The following is an 18,504-nucleotide window of genomic DNA, read 5'->3' as shown; positions in this document are numbered from 1 at the left end:
GCCTCCCAAAGTGCTGGGATTACAGGCTTGAGCCACCACGCCCGGCTGCAAGGTTGCTCTTTAAATGATGTTGTCAAAGTCAGACTTTACAAGAAGGTGAGATTTGAGCAAAGACTTGAGCAGCAGGAGTGTATGGAGGGGACGAAGGGGCCAGGTGGCCTTCTGGAGAAAGGCCTTTCCTGGCAGCGAGTACAGTCTGTGCAAAGCCCCGAAGTGAGCATATGCCTGGCATGTTTAAAGAAGAGCAGGAAGTCCAATGTGGCTGAAGCAGAGTGAGCAAGGGCAGGAGTACCAGAAGAGGAGATAGAATGCCAAAGAGTTAAGAGAAGCAGGAATGCAGAACCTTTCCATCAGAAATAAAATAACACATAACCATGGTTATGTGGGGTGGGGTTGTTTCTTTCTTTGGGAAAGAAGAAGGGCTTTCTGGGAATAGATGGCCAGGCCAGGCAGCAAGCTGCTGTGTGTGGGAGGCAGGTAGGAGGAGGAGGCATAGAAAGCTGCAGATTACAAATGCTTTCACAGATCCCTCAATGCACATCTGTTATTTCAGAGTGTGGTGAATATTTCAACAAGTCAGCTGCCATAGCCAGCTTCTCAGCAGGCTGTTTCACTCCATTGCTCTCTAGTTCCTTCTTAATTCTGCTGTCTTTTATGCCAAGTCTCTCCTCATCTTCTTTTTTCACCATGCCCTATCTATTCATTGTGGCTGGGAAACTTTTGAGATCAATGTCCTTTATGATGTGCGATTCCTCCCAGAGCATCTTTGCTTGGTCAGCAAGCGTGGGGTTGAATATATTTCCCATAAAGAAGAGTACCATTCAATTTGTCAGTCAAACAGTCAACAAATAAGCAGTCATTCATACATTTATCTTCTCATTAATTTAACAAATATTTCCTAAGCATTTATTATTTTCCAAACTTCATTGTAAACATTGAATATGCAGTGAAGAATAAGATGAAGTTACTGTGCTTATGGAGCCTATATTATAGTGGCAAGGAGACCAATTATCAGATAGATTAATAGAATTTTAGATAAAAAATGAGTATAAAAAGGAGAAAATTCAAGAAGGGATGGTAGGTGGTCTTTTTGTAGATCAAGTGAAGTGAGGCAGTAAAACTTTCAGAAGCCTGGGGAATAATATTCTTGACAGAGAGAACAAATTCAAAGGTCCAGAATCAAGAAATGAATAATCCTTTAGCATGTGTCAAGTCCTGTATTTCGCAGTAGGACTATGGTTCTCAATTCCTGATGCACGTCTACATCCTTATGGAGCATTTCAGGACTCCAGAGGAGCACACCCCCACAGGACTCCCAAATCTGAATTTCTCGCTAGGGAAGCTGAGTATGCCTGTTTTTTCAAAAGTTTCCACCAGATGTTTATCCATGTTTGAGAACAACTGTACTGGTGATCCAACTGTGAACATGGCAAAAATTTTATCTGTCCTCATGACACTTTATTGGTGAGCTCGCAATGCTAGAAAAATGTTTATGTATTTGTTGGTTCCAAACCATTTCCCTGTGACTTCCTGTCCTCTGCTCTTATGTTCTCTAAGACTACAAAGTTCAATCCCCTTGCATGTGGCAGTCTTTCAGGTATTTGAAGGCAGCACTTGCTCAAATGAGTTCCCTTAGTCCCTCTGTATGCGAGATATCAGACACGTTACCATTCCATTCACTCTCATCTAGCTTTGCCCCATGTGTCCAGACTGTTTTTTAAGTACCATGCCCAGAATTAAGACAGAGGTTCCCTTTATGATCATGGAAGCAGCATGTGCCCATCTCCAGGCACTTGTTTTCTGTATTTCTTCATACATCTCACATAACAGTTTAGCAAACTTCCTCACAATTTTTTTTTTTCTTTTTAATGCTCTCTGGGATGTACTGTTATCCTTCTCTATTATTGTTTCTTTGTGTCACATGTAATCATCATTTATGTTCTTCAATTCTCTTTCATTGATTTTCCCCTTTGGATCCGAAGTTCTCTCCCAAATAGCAAGGTTAAATGCTATTTTACAGTTTTCGTTTGCCTTGTTAAACCCATTCCATTGATTCAGTACATCATATTCCTGTTTTTCTGCACTAGGCATGTCAACATCTTCTATCCATTCATAAATAATATTATTCAGAAAAAGGTTAATTGACCCTATTAACTGGAACATTCAATCTGTGGTATTCCACTTTTAGAATTAAAAATGAAATTTTAATAAATAAGCCAGTAAGTCAGTGTTTAATTCAAAAGAACTTTCAAGGTGTGTTTCAGGGTCAGTTCATATTAGTTACACTCCAAAAACTTTTGCAATGTCTCTGATCCATCATTCTCAAATAATTTTGTTGTTATACAGGTTGCACTATCAAATATAGTATTTTTATAATACTTAATATTGCCAAGACAGGTAGGGCTTTCTCTAACATTTGTGAATCTTGGAGCAAAAGTGCAAATGGAGGCCCATCATTTAATTGCTACATACTTTAAAACTACAAATCAAGCTTTAAAAATTCTATCTTCTAACTTATAAAATTATTTCAGAATGGCATAGAAGTCAGGTTTGAATTTAGAATTCTTGGATACCTTTGAGTTCTGTGCTAGAAAGTGGTAGTGTTAACAGCTGAATTCTGCACGCTGGCTGGTAGTGATCCCTCTCCTCTTTCTACGTTTGACTTTGTCCCACAGCACAAGGAGCTTTGTGAACACATGTGTGGACATCGTAGCCCTTGTGTCCAAGCTCCATCTACACTCTCCACAAACAGCTCTCCCTGGTTCACCCCCCAGGCCCAGGAACACATCTATACCTGGGACATGGCCCACCCCTCAAAGAATGGACTTGGAAAGAAACCCAGGCAGAACCAAGGGGCAGACTATGAGCCCCACAGGCAGGGAATTTTGGAGTCTCTAGACCTAGGACATGGTCTAGAACGGGCTGTGGAGTGGGTGTTGTCTGTGGGAGGGAATGTCCCAGTGGTCTCATGAATTTCTTATAAGAAAGAGCATAGCAAGAGAGAGGCCAGAGCAGGGTGTGTCAAAGTGTAGGGGATTTTCTAGTCTGGGTCTAAGTGCACTATAGTACTAAGGGAGAAGTAGGACCCGATGTTTAGAAGGACTTCAGCTGCAAAAACTCAAATAAAATGGGCTTCTGATTAACCCCAATTTGACCCAACATTTATTTAATCATAATTTTTAATGTAGGTATTTTTAAGGATATTGTATTTCCCCTTAATACCGTCCTAAAAAACTCAAGAAATTCTGCAGGACAATAAACTTTCTGCCTACTTAATCAGCATATCTTATGTAAAATGAAATAACCTTTCAAAAGTGCCTTCCTTTTTAAACATATAATGAGGCAATGTCTTCTCTGTCTCTAAACATCCAAGTGATTTTAGACAAGTTTCTCTATTCCTCTGGTAAATATGAAGGCAACGTTTGGACAACCTGTAAGGTCCCTTCCAATCAAACATTCTCTCTGTCACCCTATATATTCACTGTTTTCCTAGAGGCCTACAAAATAAGTCCATTGGCCTTTGTAAAATTTAATGAAAGGCACATGTGGAAGAAACACAGAAGAACCAGAAAAGAAGATGAAAATGGAAACTATATGTATTGATGAACTTCTGATCCAAATAATCCAAATAAAGAAGATTAGATCGCCTTAATGGAAGGGGCCTAAGGTAATTAGAATAAGGCCACACAAATGGTGATTAAAAAGGGCAAGGAGCTTACCATTTCACTCCAGCTAAAAATTTTACTTAAGGTTAAAAAAATCCAGATTAGAAAAAGACAAAGTGAAAAATTCAGAACTTCAGTATCTTTGCTAATGTAAATTAGGATCAGGTTCCTAGAAATTCAAGTTAAAGTCGCATAACTGCTCTACACAATTCACTCAGTAAACATTTAATAAGCCCTTTATAATGATTGCCTTGCTAGATACTGGACGAAAAGAAAAAAATAGGCATCATGAATAGAAATAGATAAATTTAAGTAGTGCTCCTGTCCTGAAAATGTTTGGAGACACATAATGATAAAAACCTATTACAATACAATGTTATATGAATGCTAATATAAAAATGAAAAAAATGCTATTAATATTTTAGAAGGGAGAGTTATTCTCTGGTAACTCCCAGTGCAGGTGAAATTCAGGCTTGTTCTAGAAAGCTAAGTAGGATTTCACTGGGCAAAAAAGGAAGGAAAAGTCATTCCAGGTGGGAGAGACAATACAAAAAAAAAAAAAGGAAGCATAGTGTATTCAGGGAATGATATAAATTTTCGTTAAAGGGGAAGATGACTGTGATAATAATAGTAGCCAATAGGACATACTAAGCAGATACTATATATCAAAAATATGTTAAGCATCTCACATAGATTATTTAGATTAAAGACTTACATAGAAGTGATATCAACAAGATAGCAGAATAGGAAGTTCCAGTCCTTGTCTTCCACAGAAACACTGATTTAACAATATATGCACCAAAATATCTTCATGAGAAATCCATGTCATACATACATACGTATGTGTGGAGGGGAGAAATGAAAGTGTAGAGAATTTGTATACAACTGAATTGTCAGCTTAAAACAGATTGTTTTAAGATGCTTTTTGTAGATGCATAGAAAATATCTGTAGAAGACACACAAAGGAAAATGAGAAAAGAATCAATGTATGTCACTACAAGATCAATGAAACATAAAGGAAGACAAGAAGAAGAAACAAAGGACAAAAGAGCTACAAGGCAGAAAACAATGAATAAAATGGTGATAGTTCTTCATTATCAATAATTACTTGAAAGTTAATGAATTAAATTCACCACTCAAAAGATATAGAATGACTGAATGGATAGGAAAATAAGATCTAACTATATGCTATCAACGAAACATTTACTTTAGATTTAAGGACACATACAGGCTGAAAGTGAAAGGATGGAAAAATATATTCCATGAAAATAGTAACTGAGGCCGGGCACGGTGGCTCAAGCCTGTAATCTCAGCACTTTGGGAGGCCGAGACGGGCGGATCACAAGGTCAGGAGATCGAGACCATCGTGGCTAACACGGTGAAAGCCCGTCTCTGCTAAAAACTACAAAAAAAAAACTAGCCAGGCAAGGTGGCGGCGTCTGTAGTCCCAGCTACTCGGGAGGCTGAGGCAGGAGAATGGCATGAGCCCGGGAGGCGGAGCTTGCAGTGAGCTGAGATCCGGCCACAGCACTCCAGCCTGGGTGACAGAGCGAGACTGCATCTCAAAAAAAAAAAAAAAAAAAAAAAACATAGTAACTGAAAGAGAGCAGGGCTGGCCATACTTATGATAGTCAAAATAGACTTTAAATCAAAAACTGTCAAAAGAGACAAAGAAGAACATTATATAATGATAAAACTCAATTCACCAGGAAGATATAGCAATTAAAAATATATATATATATGTATCCAACATCAGAGAACCCAAAAATATGAAGCAAATATTGATAGAACAGAAGGGAGAAATAGACAACACAGTAATAGTAGAGTATTTCAATACTCCACTTAAAATAATGGATAGAACATCCATATACAAGATGAATAAGAAAATAGAGGATTTGAAAGACACTATTGTCCAAATGGACCTAACAGACATATGCAGAATGTCCCACCCAACAGCAACAGAATACACATTCTTTTCAAGTGCACACGAGCCATTGTCCAGGATAGATCCCATAATTCGCCACAAACAAGCCTTAACAAATTTAAGAATATTGAACTCAATAATAAAATATCTGATTTGAGAAATGGGCCAAGAACTGGAATAGACATTTCTCTGAAGAAGACATACAAGAAGCCAACAGGCATATGTAAGATATTCAGCATCACCAATAATTAGGAAAATGCAAATCAAAATCAAAATGAGGCATTATCGCACACTTGTTGGAATGGTCATATTAAAAAAAAGAGGGAGAGAGAGAGGAAAAAATAGAAAATAATAAGTGTTGGAGAGGATGGAGAGAAGTTAGAAAACTTGTGCACTGTTGGTGGGAACATAAAATGGTGCAGCCAGTATGGAAACCAGTAAAGAGGTTCCTCAAAACAATGTAAAAATTAAGAGTTATCCTACGATCCAGTGATCTCACTTCTGAGTATTTACACAAAAGAACTGAAATCAGGATATTTAAGAGATATCTCTACTGCCATGTTTATTGCAACATTATTCATAATAGCCAGGAGGTAGAAACACCCTAAATATTCATTGAAAGGATAAGAAAAATGCGGTATATATGTAAGAGAATATTATTCAGTTACTGACAAGGAAGGAAATTCTGTTATAAGCTACAAGATAGTTGAAGCTTGAGGATGTTATGCTAAATGAAATTAGCCAGTCACAAAATGACAAATGCTACTTCAATTATATTGGTATCTAAAGTAGTCAAAGGGCCAGGTACGGTGGGTGGTTCACGCCTGTAATCCTAGCACTTTGCCAAGGTGAGCAGATCACCTGAGGTCAGGCATTTGAGAACAGCCTGTCTAACATGGTGAAACCCCTTCTCTACTAAAAATACAAAAATTAGCCGGGCATGGTGGCGCATGCCTGTAATCTCAGCTACTCGGGTGGCTGAGGCAGGAGAATCACTTGAACCTGGGAGACAGAGGTTGCAGTGAGCCAAGATTATGTCACTGCACTCCAGCGTAAGTGACACAGCAAGACTCCATCTCAAAAATAAATAAGTAAATAACCTGTTTTGTCACACTTTCATATGCAGAAAAGAAACAAGCAACAGAGATGATAATGTTCACATCCGAGACCCCCATTCACACTCATTTATACATACACACCATATTTATCTATGCACATGCATGCTCAACCCAAAACTGACCTCTAGAATTACAGTGAAAACAAAGTGTTGGCCAGCAGAAGCCTGAGCCTGATATAAAGCAGTTATACCCTCTTTCTCAGCTGGTATGGTTGAGCTGCTTTAACTAGTTGAGAAGCTATCTGGTTATTAAATCTTCCTAGACTATGCATTTATGAGTCTAGCAAGCACAAGAAAGGTCACCTGCAACTCTTTTTCCCTAAGGGCCAAAAAGCCCAGGTGTATAGAAACAGGACTCTAGATGGATCATGTTGGCATTTAATTTCTAGATTTAGGAAGCTAAATTTAGAATGTCCTATTGACAACCCAATATCCAGCAGGACAGTCGGGATGAGGAGTGAGGAGGGAGGAAGCAGAATTTTTCAAGTGCTGTGTGGTCTGCCCTACAGGAAGTAGAGAAGCATCAACTCTTCCAGAGCAGATATTTCATCTCTCTTAGTCCATCTCCCGAGAGATATTGTAGATAGTGTTAAGATTAGAGGTGTGAGTCCATTAGGTCTGAGTTTTCCCTATGCCAGTTTTGTAGCCTCAGGCAATCATTTAGCCTCTATTTCATTGGATTGTTACAAGATTAAATGAGAAAAATACATGTAAGGAATTTAGCACAAAGGCTGGCACACAGAAAACGCTACAAAAATGATAGCATTATCTGATGTGGCCAAATTTAACTCATTCCAAACTCCTTTTGAGACAGTTAAGAGCACCTGCCATCTCTCTGAGCTATAAGTGCCATGAAGCAGGGACAAAAAAAAAAAAAAAAAAAAAAATCTGTTCTTTAAGATTTTGTCCCTAATCTAAAAATGAAGCTATCGAGGGATTTACTCTGAGCAAAGCGGCCACTGAGTGCTGCAGTTCACCATCACTCAGCTAAAGCCACAGTCAGGGCCAGAATAATTGAGCTGACTGTGGGGCTGGTTCCTGCGCTTTCCATCACAGCCATGCCAGTGAGAGACTGATGCAGGTAAAAGTCTTGGCCAGAGAGATAACAAAATGCAACCTTCTCCCACCTCAAAACTTAGTAGGCTATTCTAAGAGGTTATCATGATTTCAGAAAGTGTTGCCTGAATGGTTGAATCTGGATTTGTTTTGCTGAAAGAACATGTAATATTGTAACAGATAACATCATTTATTTCTCAGCTTTGGGAGAAATCTTGTACATTTCATTTCACTTGACTATTTTTTATCCAGGCCAAGAAGAATAATCCATAACCTTTGCATCATTTGGAATAATGTGATTTTATCCTACGTATATGCTAGTAATCTCCCTACGTAAGAAGCTACTAATAGACCCGGGGTCTTCATGGCACTGGAAGAATAAAAATCCTTCTTTGTCCCCCAGTAAGAAGCAATGGCCAGTGACCTGAAGGATCAGAGAGCCCGAGAGGTCAGTAGATAAAAATGTGCAGTTGAACCTGACCTGACCCCTGCCCACAGCCACAGCACTGGCCCCGAATTCTGCTCTGCTTCTCATGCAACTTTGACTGAAGGGTACTTGCATTTTAAGGACTGTTTCAATTTGAAACAGGAGGTGCTTTTAGAAAATAATAGTATACAATTAAAATATTTCTGAAGGACAGAGATAATTTTTATATTTATGGAAGTTGGTGAGGTAGCAATTTACTAGCATATTTGCAAGGTTAATGTACTTCGCTTAATACAGTGTTTTATAGTTTTTCAAGCAAATTGTCAAAATGGAAAAAGTGAAGAAAATCCCATTATATTTTGAGTATCTAAAAGACACCAAATTAACCCATATCCCTACTGGGGGTGCTATTTTCCTCCAAAGCATGCTTTCAGATATTTAGTAGTTATGAACTTGAAAAAAAAAAAAAGTCATTAATTTAAAAGAGTGTTTAATGCAAAATGGGAGGGAATGGAATAAACTGGAAAATATTTAAATATATAATGACCTTTAGGGATGCTGAAAAATAAAAAGATATGAGTTATGCAGTTTCTGAGTATAGGAAAAAGTAAAAGGAAAAAAGTTTTAGAAGTATCAGGAAGGAATGGGGGTGGTAATGGAGCTACCTCTGGAAAAGTGATAAAGAGGAAATCACTGAGAGATGGGTCCTATTGCTACGGAAGTTCTATGATCTCTGGACTGAAACATTTTATTTCAGAAGGCAGCAACAATATAGAAGCAAAGGTACATAATAAATAATAGGCTAAAGTGGTAGAAAGGGAAAGGTTGCTTGCAAGTAAGAAGTATGGAAGCAAGTGTCTAGGGATTTCCCAAAGCTATTGGAGCATTGTTTAATGTCCTAGTTCAACTCTCACCTTAATATTTTATTTTTCTTTTAAGTTTCCCAACCTAGGAAATATCTGAAACCATCTGCAGTAAGTCATTTTGTGCCTTGGGATGCAATCATTTCCTTCTTTCCAGCTGCAAGCCCCAGGCAAGTTTCAGGAACTCATTATCAGAGGCCCTTGTTCCTCTACTTGGTATTTTGCAGAACTATTGTCCTCTTACTTAGACTTTTTAATAATATACACGTTAGGGATCTCATTCATAGAAAAATGAAGCTAGCCTTTGTAAGGAGACTATTACCACTTACTTTCTATCCTACTACTTTCTATTTCTATCCTCCTCAGGATTTCAGAAATATAAAGGCATTCATGCAATGTGTGTAATGCTTGGTTGACAGAGACAGAGAGATAGACTTGAATATGATTCCTGACCTTAGGAGAGTGATTTAAAATCTCACAGCTTTAATTTTCCCATCTGCAATAGAAGAATATCTACTTGATCAGATTGTTATCATGAGAAATAAATGAAATTACATTCATCTGTTTCTTTACTCAAGAAATATTTTCAAGTTCCTATAGGCTACAATACCTGGAAAGTTGGATTTAAAATGAATGAAAGAATGGGTGGATGGGTGGATGGATGGATGGATGGATGGATGAATAAATGAGTGAATGAAATTAGTACAACAGAAGGTAAAGATGACTACCACTAAACACCATAGAGATTTTTCTTAATTTGATATACCTTATATATCAGTATTATAAATGACTGGTCCTCTTTTCTCTTGATCTGAGCTATACAGAACAATTGAGATCTGTTAAATGATGGGAATTTACACTTGAGGTAAAGGAGGTGACATTTGGCAGATATATTAAATTTCTATCTGCTTATTGTACATTTCATATGTGTTGACTTTCATGTCCCATTGCGTAAACATCTGTTTGTTTTTATCTTGGCTGCTGAGCCCCTTGCAGCTCTCCATTGTTTTTCATTCTGAATCCCTCTACTGCTCACACCCCAGCTGATTAAGCAGCAGGCTTTGAAGAGAAAAAGCAGGTGGGGGATATCCCCTAAAGTGGGACCAAGCATTCTCTGTGGGCTTCTGTGTCTGCTTGCATTTATTTCTCTATTGAATGATTGGTGTTGGACCTTAAGCTTTAATATTCTACATTTCAGATGTAGCCTATTCATCTATAAACTAAAAAAAAAAAAAAAAATAGTCTCACTCATGCTCTGCCAAATGAGTCTGACTGAAAACAGGATGGTCTTTGCAAGGCATTTCTGGTAACTTTTATGTTAAGCATTGTTCCTTCTAGGCCAGAATTAGCATAGCGTTCTAGGGGCTGTATCTAGTAAAAGATATTCCAGCACTTTGCGAGGCCAAGGCAGGTGGATCACAAGGTCAAGAGATTGAGACCATCCTGGCCAACATGTTGAAACACCGTCTCTACTAGAAATACAAAAATTAGCTGGGCATGGTGGTGCGCACCTGTAGTCCCAGCTACTCAGGAGGCTCAGGCAGGAGAATCGCTTGAACCCAGGAGGCGGAGGTTGCAGTGAGCCGAGATAGTGCCACTGCACTCCAGCCTGGCAACAGAGTGAGAGTCTGTTCAAAAAAAAAAAAAGATATTCCTAATTTCCATCCACAGATCATGTCCCAAGACTGCCACTTAAAAGGCTGCAGCAAGTGAACTCAGGAGCTTTATGTACAGTGACGGGAAGAAAATCCTGAGACTGAGAAGTTATAGATTCTTAAACCATTCCAGTCTTTAACTGCTGGGAGATCTAAGTCATATTGTTTCACCTGTCTAAAATTCTTTTTCCCATCTATAAAAAAGGAAGGAACTGACCTAGTTGATATCAAAGGTCTTTTCCAGCAGAAGAATTCTGTAGTCAACAACACCTTTTACAACTAGGCAAGCAGACACAGGAGAAACTCCATCTCATTTCTCTACTTCTATATTTATCACTTCAGTCATCAACAAGATATTGCCCAATATAAGTGAGCTGAGTTAGCCATCTTTAATCACATGGGACTTGCCTCAGAAAAGTTAGTAATGTCAAACTTCACTCGAGTGTTTGGTCACAACTGAAGAAAACCAAAGGGAATGGAAAGGTGCAGCAAATCCCAGGTGCCCCAGTTTTAGTTTAACTTACATAACAGCAAGGAAAGGGTAAGAGGACATCCCTTTTCAAACTGTTTCTATATCGCAGCAAGATGCCAGCCTCTGGCTGCTTTCTGGCTTCCAGAAAAATAAAAGAAGTACCTAACACACCCCTCCCCACCTTGCCTTTTTCAAGGTGATGATTCTTGCACCCCTTTGGAGTCTAACCCAGGATACAGGCCTTTTAAGTATAAAAATGTACTTCCTAATTCCATCTTCCCAGCGGTACAGAAGATTCCTAAAAGGTTAGGAAGAATGAAGAAGCCTCTAAAATCTATGTGCTTGAGAGTACTTAGCATCACATTCTTCCTGACACAACAGGTAGGGTTTTATGTGATATGCAGCTAAAAAGAAAGATCTAGGGGTAACAAGGAGCAGTTCTGCCTGTTTACGAAAGAGATGCTTATCTCTTCAGTTTTTCTAACCATTAGAGGTAAAAGAAAGAAATATAAGGCCGGGCGCGGTGGCTCAAGCCTGTAATCCCAGCACTTTGGGAGGCCGAGACGGGCGGATCACGAGGTCAGGAGATCGAGACCATCCTGGCTAACACGGTGAAACCCCGTCTCTACTAAAAATACAAAAACTAGCCGGGCGAGGTGGCAGGCGCCTGTAGTCCCAGCTACTCGGGAGGCTGAGGCAGGAGAATGGCGTGAACCCGGGAGGCAGAGCTTGCAGTGAGCTGAGATCTGGCCACTGCACTCCAGCCAGGGCGACAGAGTGAGATTCCGTCTCCAAAATATATATATATATATATATAATAAGGAGGGATGGAGGAAAGAGGCAGCCTCTCTATCCACTAGTAAACAAAAAATTATCCTGGTACTTGTTAAAACAACGTCAAGACTATCACAATAGGGAAGAGAGATTGGGCTGAACTCTGAATGCAACAAGCATAAGTGGAGATTTATAGACACTTGGTGGAAAGCAGGGTCAGTGTATGGAAAATTATTTAGAGGAAACACCAAGGATAGGGGGATTTTTGCTAAACTAACCTAACAGGATTCCTGCTGAAGGCAAGCGAGAGTGGACAGATATTATGGTTGGGGTGGTGGGAGATGAGAAATTTGATCGGATATTGAGGGTGATTGGATTTTGAGGGTTAGGGGATTCCCTCTAAACTGACTTAGTAGGATTCTTGCCAAAAGTGATCTATGCGAGCCCTGCAAAGGGAATGGGTTGTGGAGGTGGCAGACCAAAGTCAACATCGATTCAAAGAGGGCTCAGAGGAGCTTGACTAAAGTTTGGTCAAGGATCTCTAGATCTTCCATGTCTTTGAGGGCCTTTTTTTTTTTTTTCTTTTAATCACTCTAACTTATATCTGCAGAGCTGCCACAGTCCTATGATTTTTTATCTTATGAAACTTATTGATCTTAATAGTCTTTGGTTTCTTTTTTTTTTTTTTTGAGACGGAGTTTCGCTCTTGTTGCCCAGGCTGGAGTGCAATGGCACGATCTCGGCTCACCGCAACCTCCACCTCCCAGGTTCAAGCAAATCTCCTGTCTCAGCCTCCCTAGTAGCTGGGATTACAGGCATGTGCCACCACGCCCAGCTAATTTTGTAGTTTTAGTAGAGACAGGGTTTCTCCATGTTGGTCAGGCTGGTCTCAAACTCCCGACCTCAGGTGATCCACCCGCCTCGGCCTCCCAAAGTGCTGGGATTACAGCCATGAGCCACCATGCCTGGCAGTCTTTGGTTTCTGTATCTTGACTTTTCTTGTTTCTTTTCTTTTCTTTTTTTTTTTAAAGGTTTAATTATGCTTTTGTATTTACAAACTACAGTTCCCTGGAATTCTCTTCTCAAGGTCTACCCAGGGTTTAATACATAATTCATTTAATACATGGTTCATTCAGCGTGGCATAGATGGATTTCAGCCCTTACTCTGTGCCAGGCATCATGGTAGGCACTTGGGATACATGCATGAAAAAGACATAAGTCCTCTTCTTATGGAACAACGTCATGGGAAAGTTCAGGTTTTGTCACAGAGCCCACATAAATGAGGCATTACTCTGTTTTCTCTTTCATTTCCATGTCAAAGAGAGATTCCTCATCAATTAAGGTGAGTGTAATTATTTTTATTTTCTTAAGATAATACTCAAACCAAGCTTCAAAAGAACTTTATTGAAGAAAGGTATTTCCAGGGCATTTTTTTCTAACCTAAAATACCTGTGTACCCTTTAGCTGTCTGACAGTCCTTGCCCTGGGGAAGCTGAGGGTCACAGTACACTGTCTCCTGCTAGTCTGCTAAGCACCCAGCAAAAGTCTCTACGCTGAGGGGCATTCAATAAATATTTGTAGCCTGTCAGAAGCCTGCAGGTCGGAAAGACCATGGCTTTGTCATGCAGCCAGGTGATCTGGAGATGTCAATAAAACCAACTGCATGAGATAGACAAGAAACACTGTACTACAAATGTAGAGGAATATGAAGTCAGAGCTAAACACAGTATCATTTACATTCGCTCCACTAGGTGTCATTATGTAGGCAGACTATACAACTGAAAAAGACCAGTTTTTTTCTCTTAATTTAATCATCAGCATTAAAATTCTGTAATTTATTGATGCGTCTGTCCTCCCTATAGCCTTGTGCTATGGACTTTGAAGAGCATATTAAAATAATAATTGTCTGCCAGAATAAACATCACGTGTTTTCTAGACCATCAAGTTTTACTTAAAAATCCAACTGGGGGAAATCCACTTTTGAGAAGACAGAATACACATATTTGTCCCAATATTTCCAGAAAAACACAACTAAAACCCCTGAATATTCCATATAAAACAAACCCAAAAAGACTCTGAAAGTTGGAGAGAAGAACAGACTAGGTAGGGACCTCAGGATGTAAGGAGCAGTTCCCTGGGTGTTCTTTTTGTCTTGCATATCCCAGAGGTGAAGAAGCCAGCAACCTGAAAATGCAATGGACACAGACAAAGGAAGCCTCAACAAAAGCCTGCTCTCTAAAGCCAAAAGACCAAAAAAGAGGCAGAATAGGAAGACATAAAATTTTTTAAACAATAACCACTCTAGACCAGCCAAATACCACAGGGGAAAACAAACAAACAAAACTGGCTACAACCCCACTCATGCCAGCAAAAGTCAATATGGAGCCCAGACTTCTGCATTCATGTGGCTGCAACGAGGCAGCACAGTATCCCTTGCCAAGGTGGTGTCAGAGGAGGCCAAGCATGGAGCTGAGATTTTCATATCCCCTGACCAGTAAGGAGCCAACTCTCACTCTGGGTTTCAGTGGAGTCCACACGGAGATCCTGGCTTTCCACACCCACCTGAGAGTAACAAGGGGTCCCTCCTCCTCCCAGTAGGATTTGTGTCAAAGGGGTTTGCAGCAGTTGGACATGCATGTGCAAAAATAAAAAATTAAACATTGACCTAAGACTGACACCTGGTACAAAAATTAACTTCAAATGAATCACAGACTTAAATGTAAATGTAAAGCTATAAAATTTTTTAGAAAAAAAGTCTTCATGATCTAGGGTTAGGCAAAGTGTTCTTAGACATGACATCAAAAGCATGATCCATAAAAGGAAAAGTCAATAAATTGACTTCATCAAAATTAAAAACTTCTGCTTTGCAAAAGTCTTGTGAAAAGGATGAAAAGACAAGGTACAGAGTGGGAGAAACTACATATCAGGCAAAGGAGTGATAGCTGGAATGTATAAAGGACTCTCAAGACTCATCAGCAAAAAAAAATCTAATTTTAAAATGGACAAAAGAACCATTTCACTGATGAGGTTATATAGATGTTAAGTAAAAGGTGTTTAACATCACTAGCCATTTAGGGAAATACAAATTAAAGTCACAATGAGAGATTACCACACACTTACCAAAATGGCTAAAATAAAAAATATTGCAACACCAAATAATGACAAGGATGTGAAGAATCTGAATAATTCATACTTTGTTGGTGGGAATGTAAAATTGTATAGCCACTTGGGAAAATAATTTTGGCTTTTGCTTTAAAAATTAAACATACAGCTACTATATGCTCCAGCAGTTGTACTGTTGACATTTGTCCCAAAGAAATGAGAGAGTTATGGTCACAGAAAAACTCATATATAAGCCAGGCACAGTAGCTCACACCTGTAATCCTAGCACTCTGGGAAGTCAAGGAGGATGGGTTACTTAAGCCCATGAGTTCGAGACCAGCCTGGGCAACATGATGGAACCCAGTCTCGACAAAAAATTAGCCAGGCGTGGTGGCAGGCACCGGTAGTCTCAGCTACTCGGGAGGTAGGAGGATCACCTGAGCCCAGGAGGTCAAGGCTGCAGTGAACAGTGATTACTCCACTACACTCCAGCCTGGGTGACAGAGTGAGAATCTGTCTCAGAAAAACAAAAACAAAAACCCATACACAAGTGTATATAGCAACTTTATTCATAATAGCTATAAACCAAAAACAACCCATCTGTTTCTCAATGATTGAATAAACTGTGGTACATCCATTCCACAAAACACTATACAGCAATAAGAAGAAATAACTGTATATATTTTTACTATAGCTGTCATTTATTGAGCTTTTACTATGTGTAAAATGCTTTATATGTAATTTCATTTAATTTTACAACTCTTCAAGTACATGTTCCAGATAAAACCAACATCTAGCAATAGTAGTTCCCAAACCAAGATGTACTGAATAGGGATGGAAGAAGCAGGATTCTTACATTGCTGCTGAAGAAAAGACAAGAACTAATGTAAGCTAGGTGAATGATGATACTAAGGGAACAACAACCACCCACAAAAGATACCTGAGCATTTGTCGCTCATTTGGAGCTCTTCCAACTGGTTCTTATACTCATATCTCAAGACAAAGATAAGCATGAAAGGAACACTTGCAAGACTGTGCAGACTCAGAAAAGCTTAGATGAAGAAATAGCAGAGATGTGATACCTGGGCCAGTAGGCAGAGAATCAAAACTCTAGAACCAAAACATGTGGAATTTCAGAAAGCAGCTGGGAGCCAAAATCTGTGTCTTTGGGATGGCTAAAGAGAGATGAAAGCTAAGGATGGAGGAGGAGCAAAGACTATCTATAATAAAGCCGATTCCCAGTCCTAGACAGATATTGAACTGGATGGGCCATTAGGACAGAGAAGGCAGTATAACAACAATATAGGAATTCAGTTATTTTTCAGAATTAGCCTCTAAGTTGAGACTTTGAGAAAAAGCCAAAAGTTATGTTATTTAAATTTAAGTACATGATCATGGGATACAAAACAAACAGCAAGGATGCCTTGGTCTGAAATCCTAAAGAGTGACCTAGAATAGCTTATGTCACTCTTGACTGAGGATGGAGGTGCCAGACAGAAGGTCAAACATCTAGATAGGTTGGAGATGAGGACAGGCAAGCTGCAGATAGAGAGGCTTTTGGAAAGAAAACTGTAAAGTCACTGACACCTATACTTTATTTCCTGCAAATTCTGTGTCTAAGATGACTGAAAAATAATGCTTTTTGCACTTAGAGGTATAATATTAACAGCAATCAGAGTGATAATGCTACCTCTTGTGCTTTTCCTCCTACATTCTTCCTTTGTGCTCTGATAACAGTAGGAATAAGTTCTATATAAATATCAGAGGCTGCATATCTGAAAAATCACAGAGTAAAAAGGTCAGGTTATGAGCAACTTCAGAATCAGGCTTTGGGAGGATCAGAACAGGACTCCACCTCATCTTCCACTTTGCTAAATACTAAGGTAGGTTCCTGTGTTCAGGTTTTTGCAAATCTGGCCATCTGCAAAGTTTTGTTCTGAGCCTTGCAGGTAGACAGATATACTAAAGCTTCTCTGTTAGCTGGATAATAGCGAGATAAAATGTACTAAGTCTATAATTGAATAAGCTTGCTACAATATTCTTTTGTAAAGTTTAGGGTAAACTAAAATCATTTGACTGGATATTGAGGGGTAGGTTTTGAGTGATAGGTGATCTTTTTCCTTAAAAAAAAAAAAAATATATATATATATATATGTATGTATATAAAACAGCTTTCTTATCGTCCTTGTATGGTCAAACACCAGGATTTCATACACTGGGCTCAATCTCCCCATGATTTAAGTGTAGATTACTAGCCTTATTTTAACATTAAAGATCCTACTTTAGACAGATGAAGTCATCTGTGACATAGACAAGGCTACGTTGCCCATTTGAAAACTGTCCAGTGAGTGTCAAGCTGATCTTCATAATAAAAAGGCTTTGAGAAGCCCCAAAATTATGTCACGTTTTACTCAGCAATAGCTGGTGCATACAGCTCTCTGTTTCTTCAGCAAGATGCTTCATACAAAAATCTGTGATTTTACTTTAATTACAAACTCAATAACTTCAATGAAAACTTTTTATTTTTGAGTTTACCATAGACTCATAAACCATTTCTCAATTATCTGAGAACTACTTTTTGCAATTTGGCTGTTCCTAAGTGAATTTTCTTTCATATAGGGTCAGATGGGTCTGACTGGGAAAGTAGCCTGAAGTGAGTTTGAAGAAGAGACCAAAGTCAGAAGATGAATGTCTTAGTCTGTCCAGGGTACTATAACAAAACACCTTAGACTGGGTAATTTATAAACAACAGAAATTTATTTCCCACCGTTCTGGAGGCAGGGAAGTCCAAGATGAAAGTACCAGTGGATTCGATGTCTGGGACAGGCCCACTCTCTGCTTCATAGCTGCATCCTTACTTGTGGAATGGGGCAAACAAGCTACCTCTTTCTTTATTAATCCTACTTATGAAGGTGGAGCCCTCATGACCTAATCACCTCCCAGAAGCCTCATCTTTTACTGCCATCATATTGAGGATTAGGTTGCAACATATAAATTTTATGGGTGATACAAACATTCAGACCTTAGCAATGCTTCGACAAAAATCAGGAAGAAAAACTGAAGCCAATGTCAGAAACTAGATAGGAATTAGATCCAAGTGGGAACAGGCTGGAAACAAGCAACAAGACTTGAAGGAGACTGTAGCAAATAACACTGGGTCTGCTGTACTTGTTTAATAGTACAGGGTTAAGATGGAAAACTAGCTGACTGGTGCAGTTTGTGAAAGAAAGGGAGTTTGTTTTAAATATTCAAATTATTCCAGTATAGTACTAACATTAAGTTATTAGGATTGTTGTTTACCTCCTGTATTTATCTATGTAGAACCTGACCAAGAATTAAAATAAAGCCCCAAAAGTTATGCTTCTCCTTCTCTGAAATTAAGCTAGCAAAGATATAATTAGCTGCATCTAATTCAGTTTAATATGTAATATTTGGTTATTGGACCACAT

General features: G+C 39.0%; 1 protein-coding gene across 3 annotated transcripts in view; it reads left to right on the top strand.

Moving 5' to 3' along the window:
* The window catches only part of LSAMP (limbic system-associated membrane protein), a 673,240-nt gene that overhangs the window by 545,412 nt on the left and 109,324 nt on the right, over positions 1-18,504 (top strand). The gene's annotated exons all lie outside the window — the stretch shown is intronic.

Source organism: Colobus angolensis, unplaced genomic scaffold (genome assembly GCF_000951035.1).
Source record: "Colobus angolensis palliatus isolate OR3802 unplaced genomic scaffold, Cang.pa_1.0 Scaffold190, whole genome shotgun sequence".
In the NCBI taxonomy this organism is placed as follows: Eukaryota; Metazoa; Chordata; class Mammalia; order Primates; family Cercopithecidae; genus Colobus; species Colobus angolensis.
This window is presented reverse-complemented; position numbering and strand designations above follow the sequence as displayed.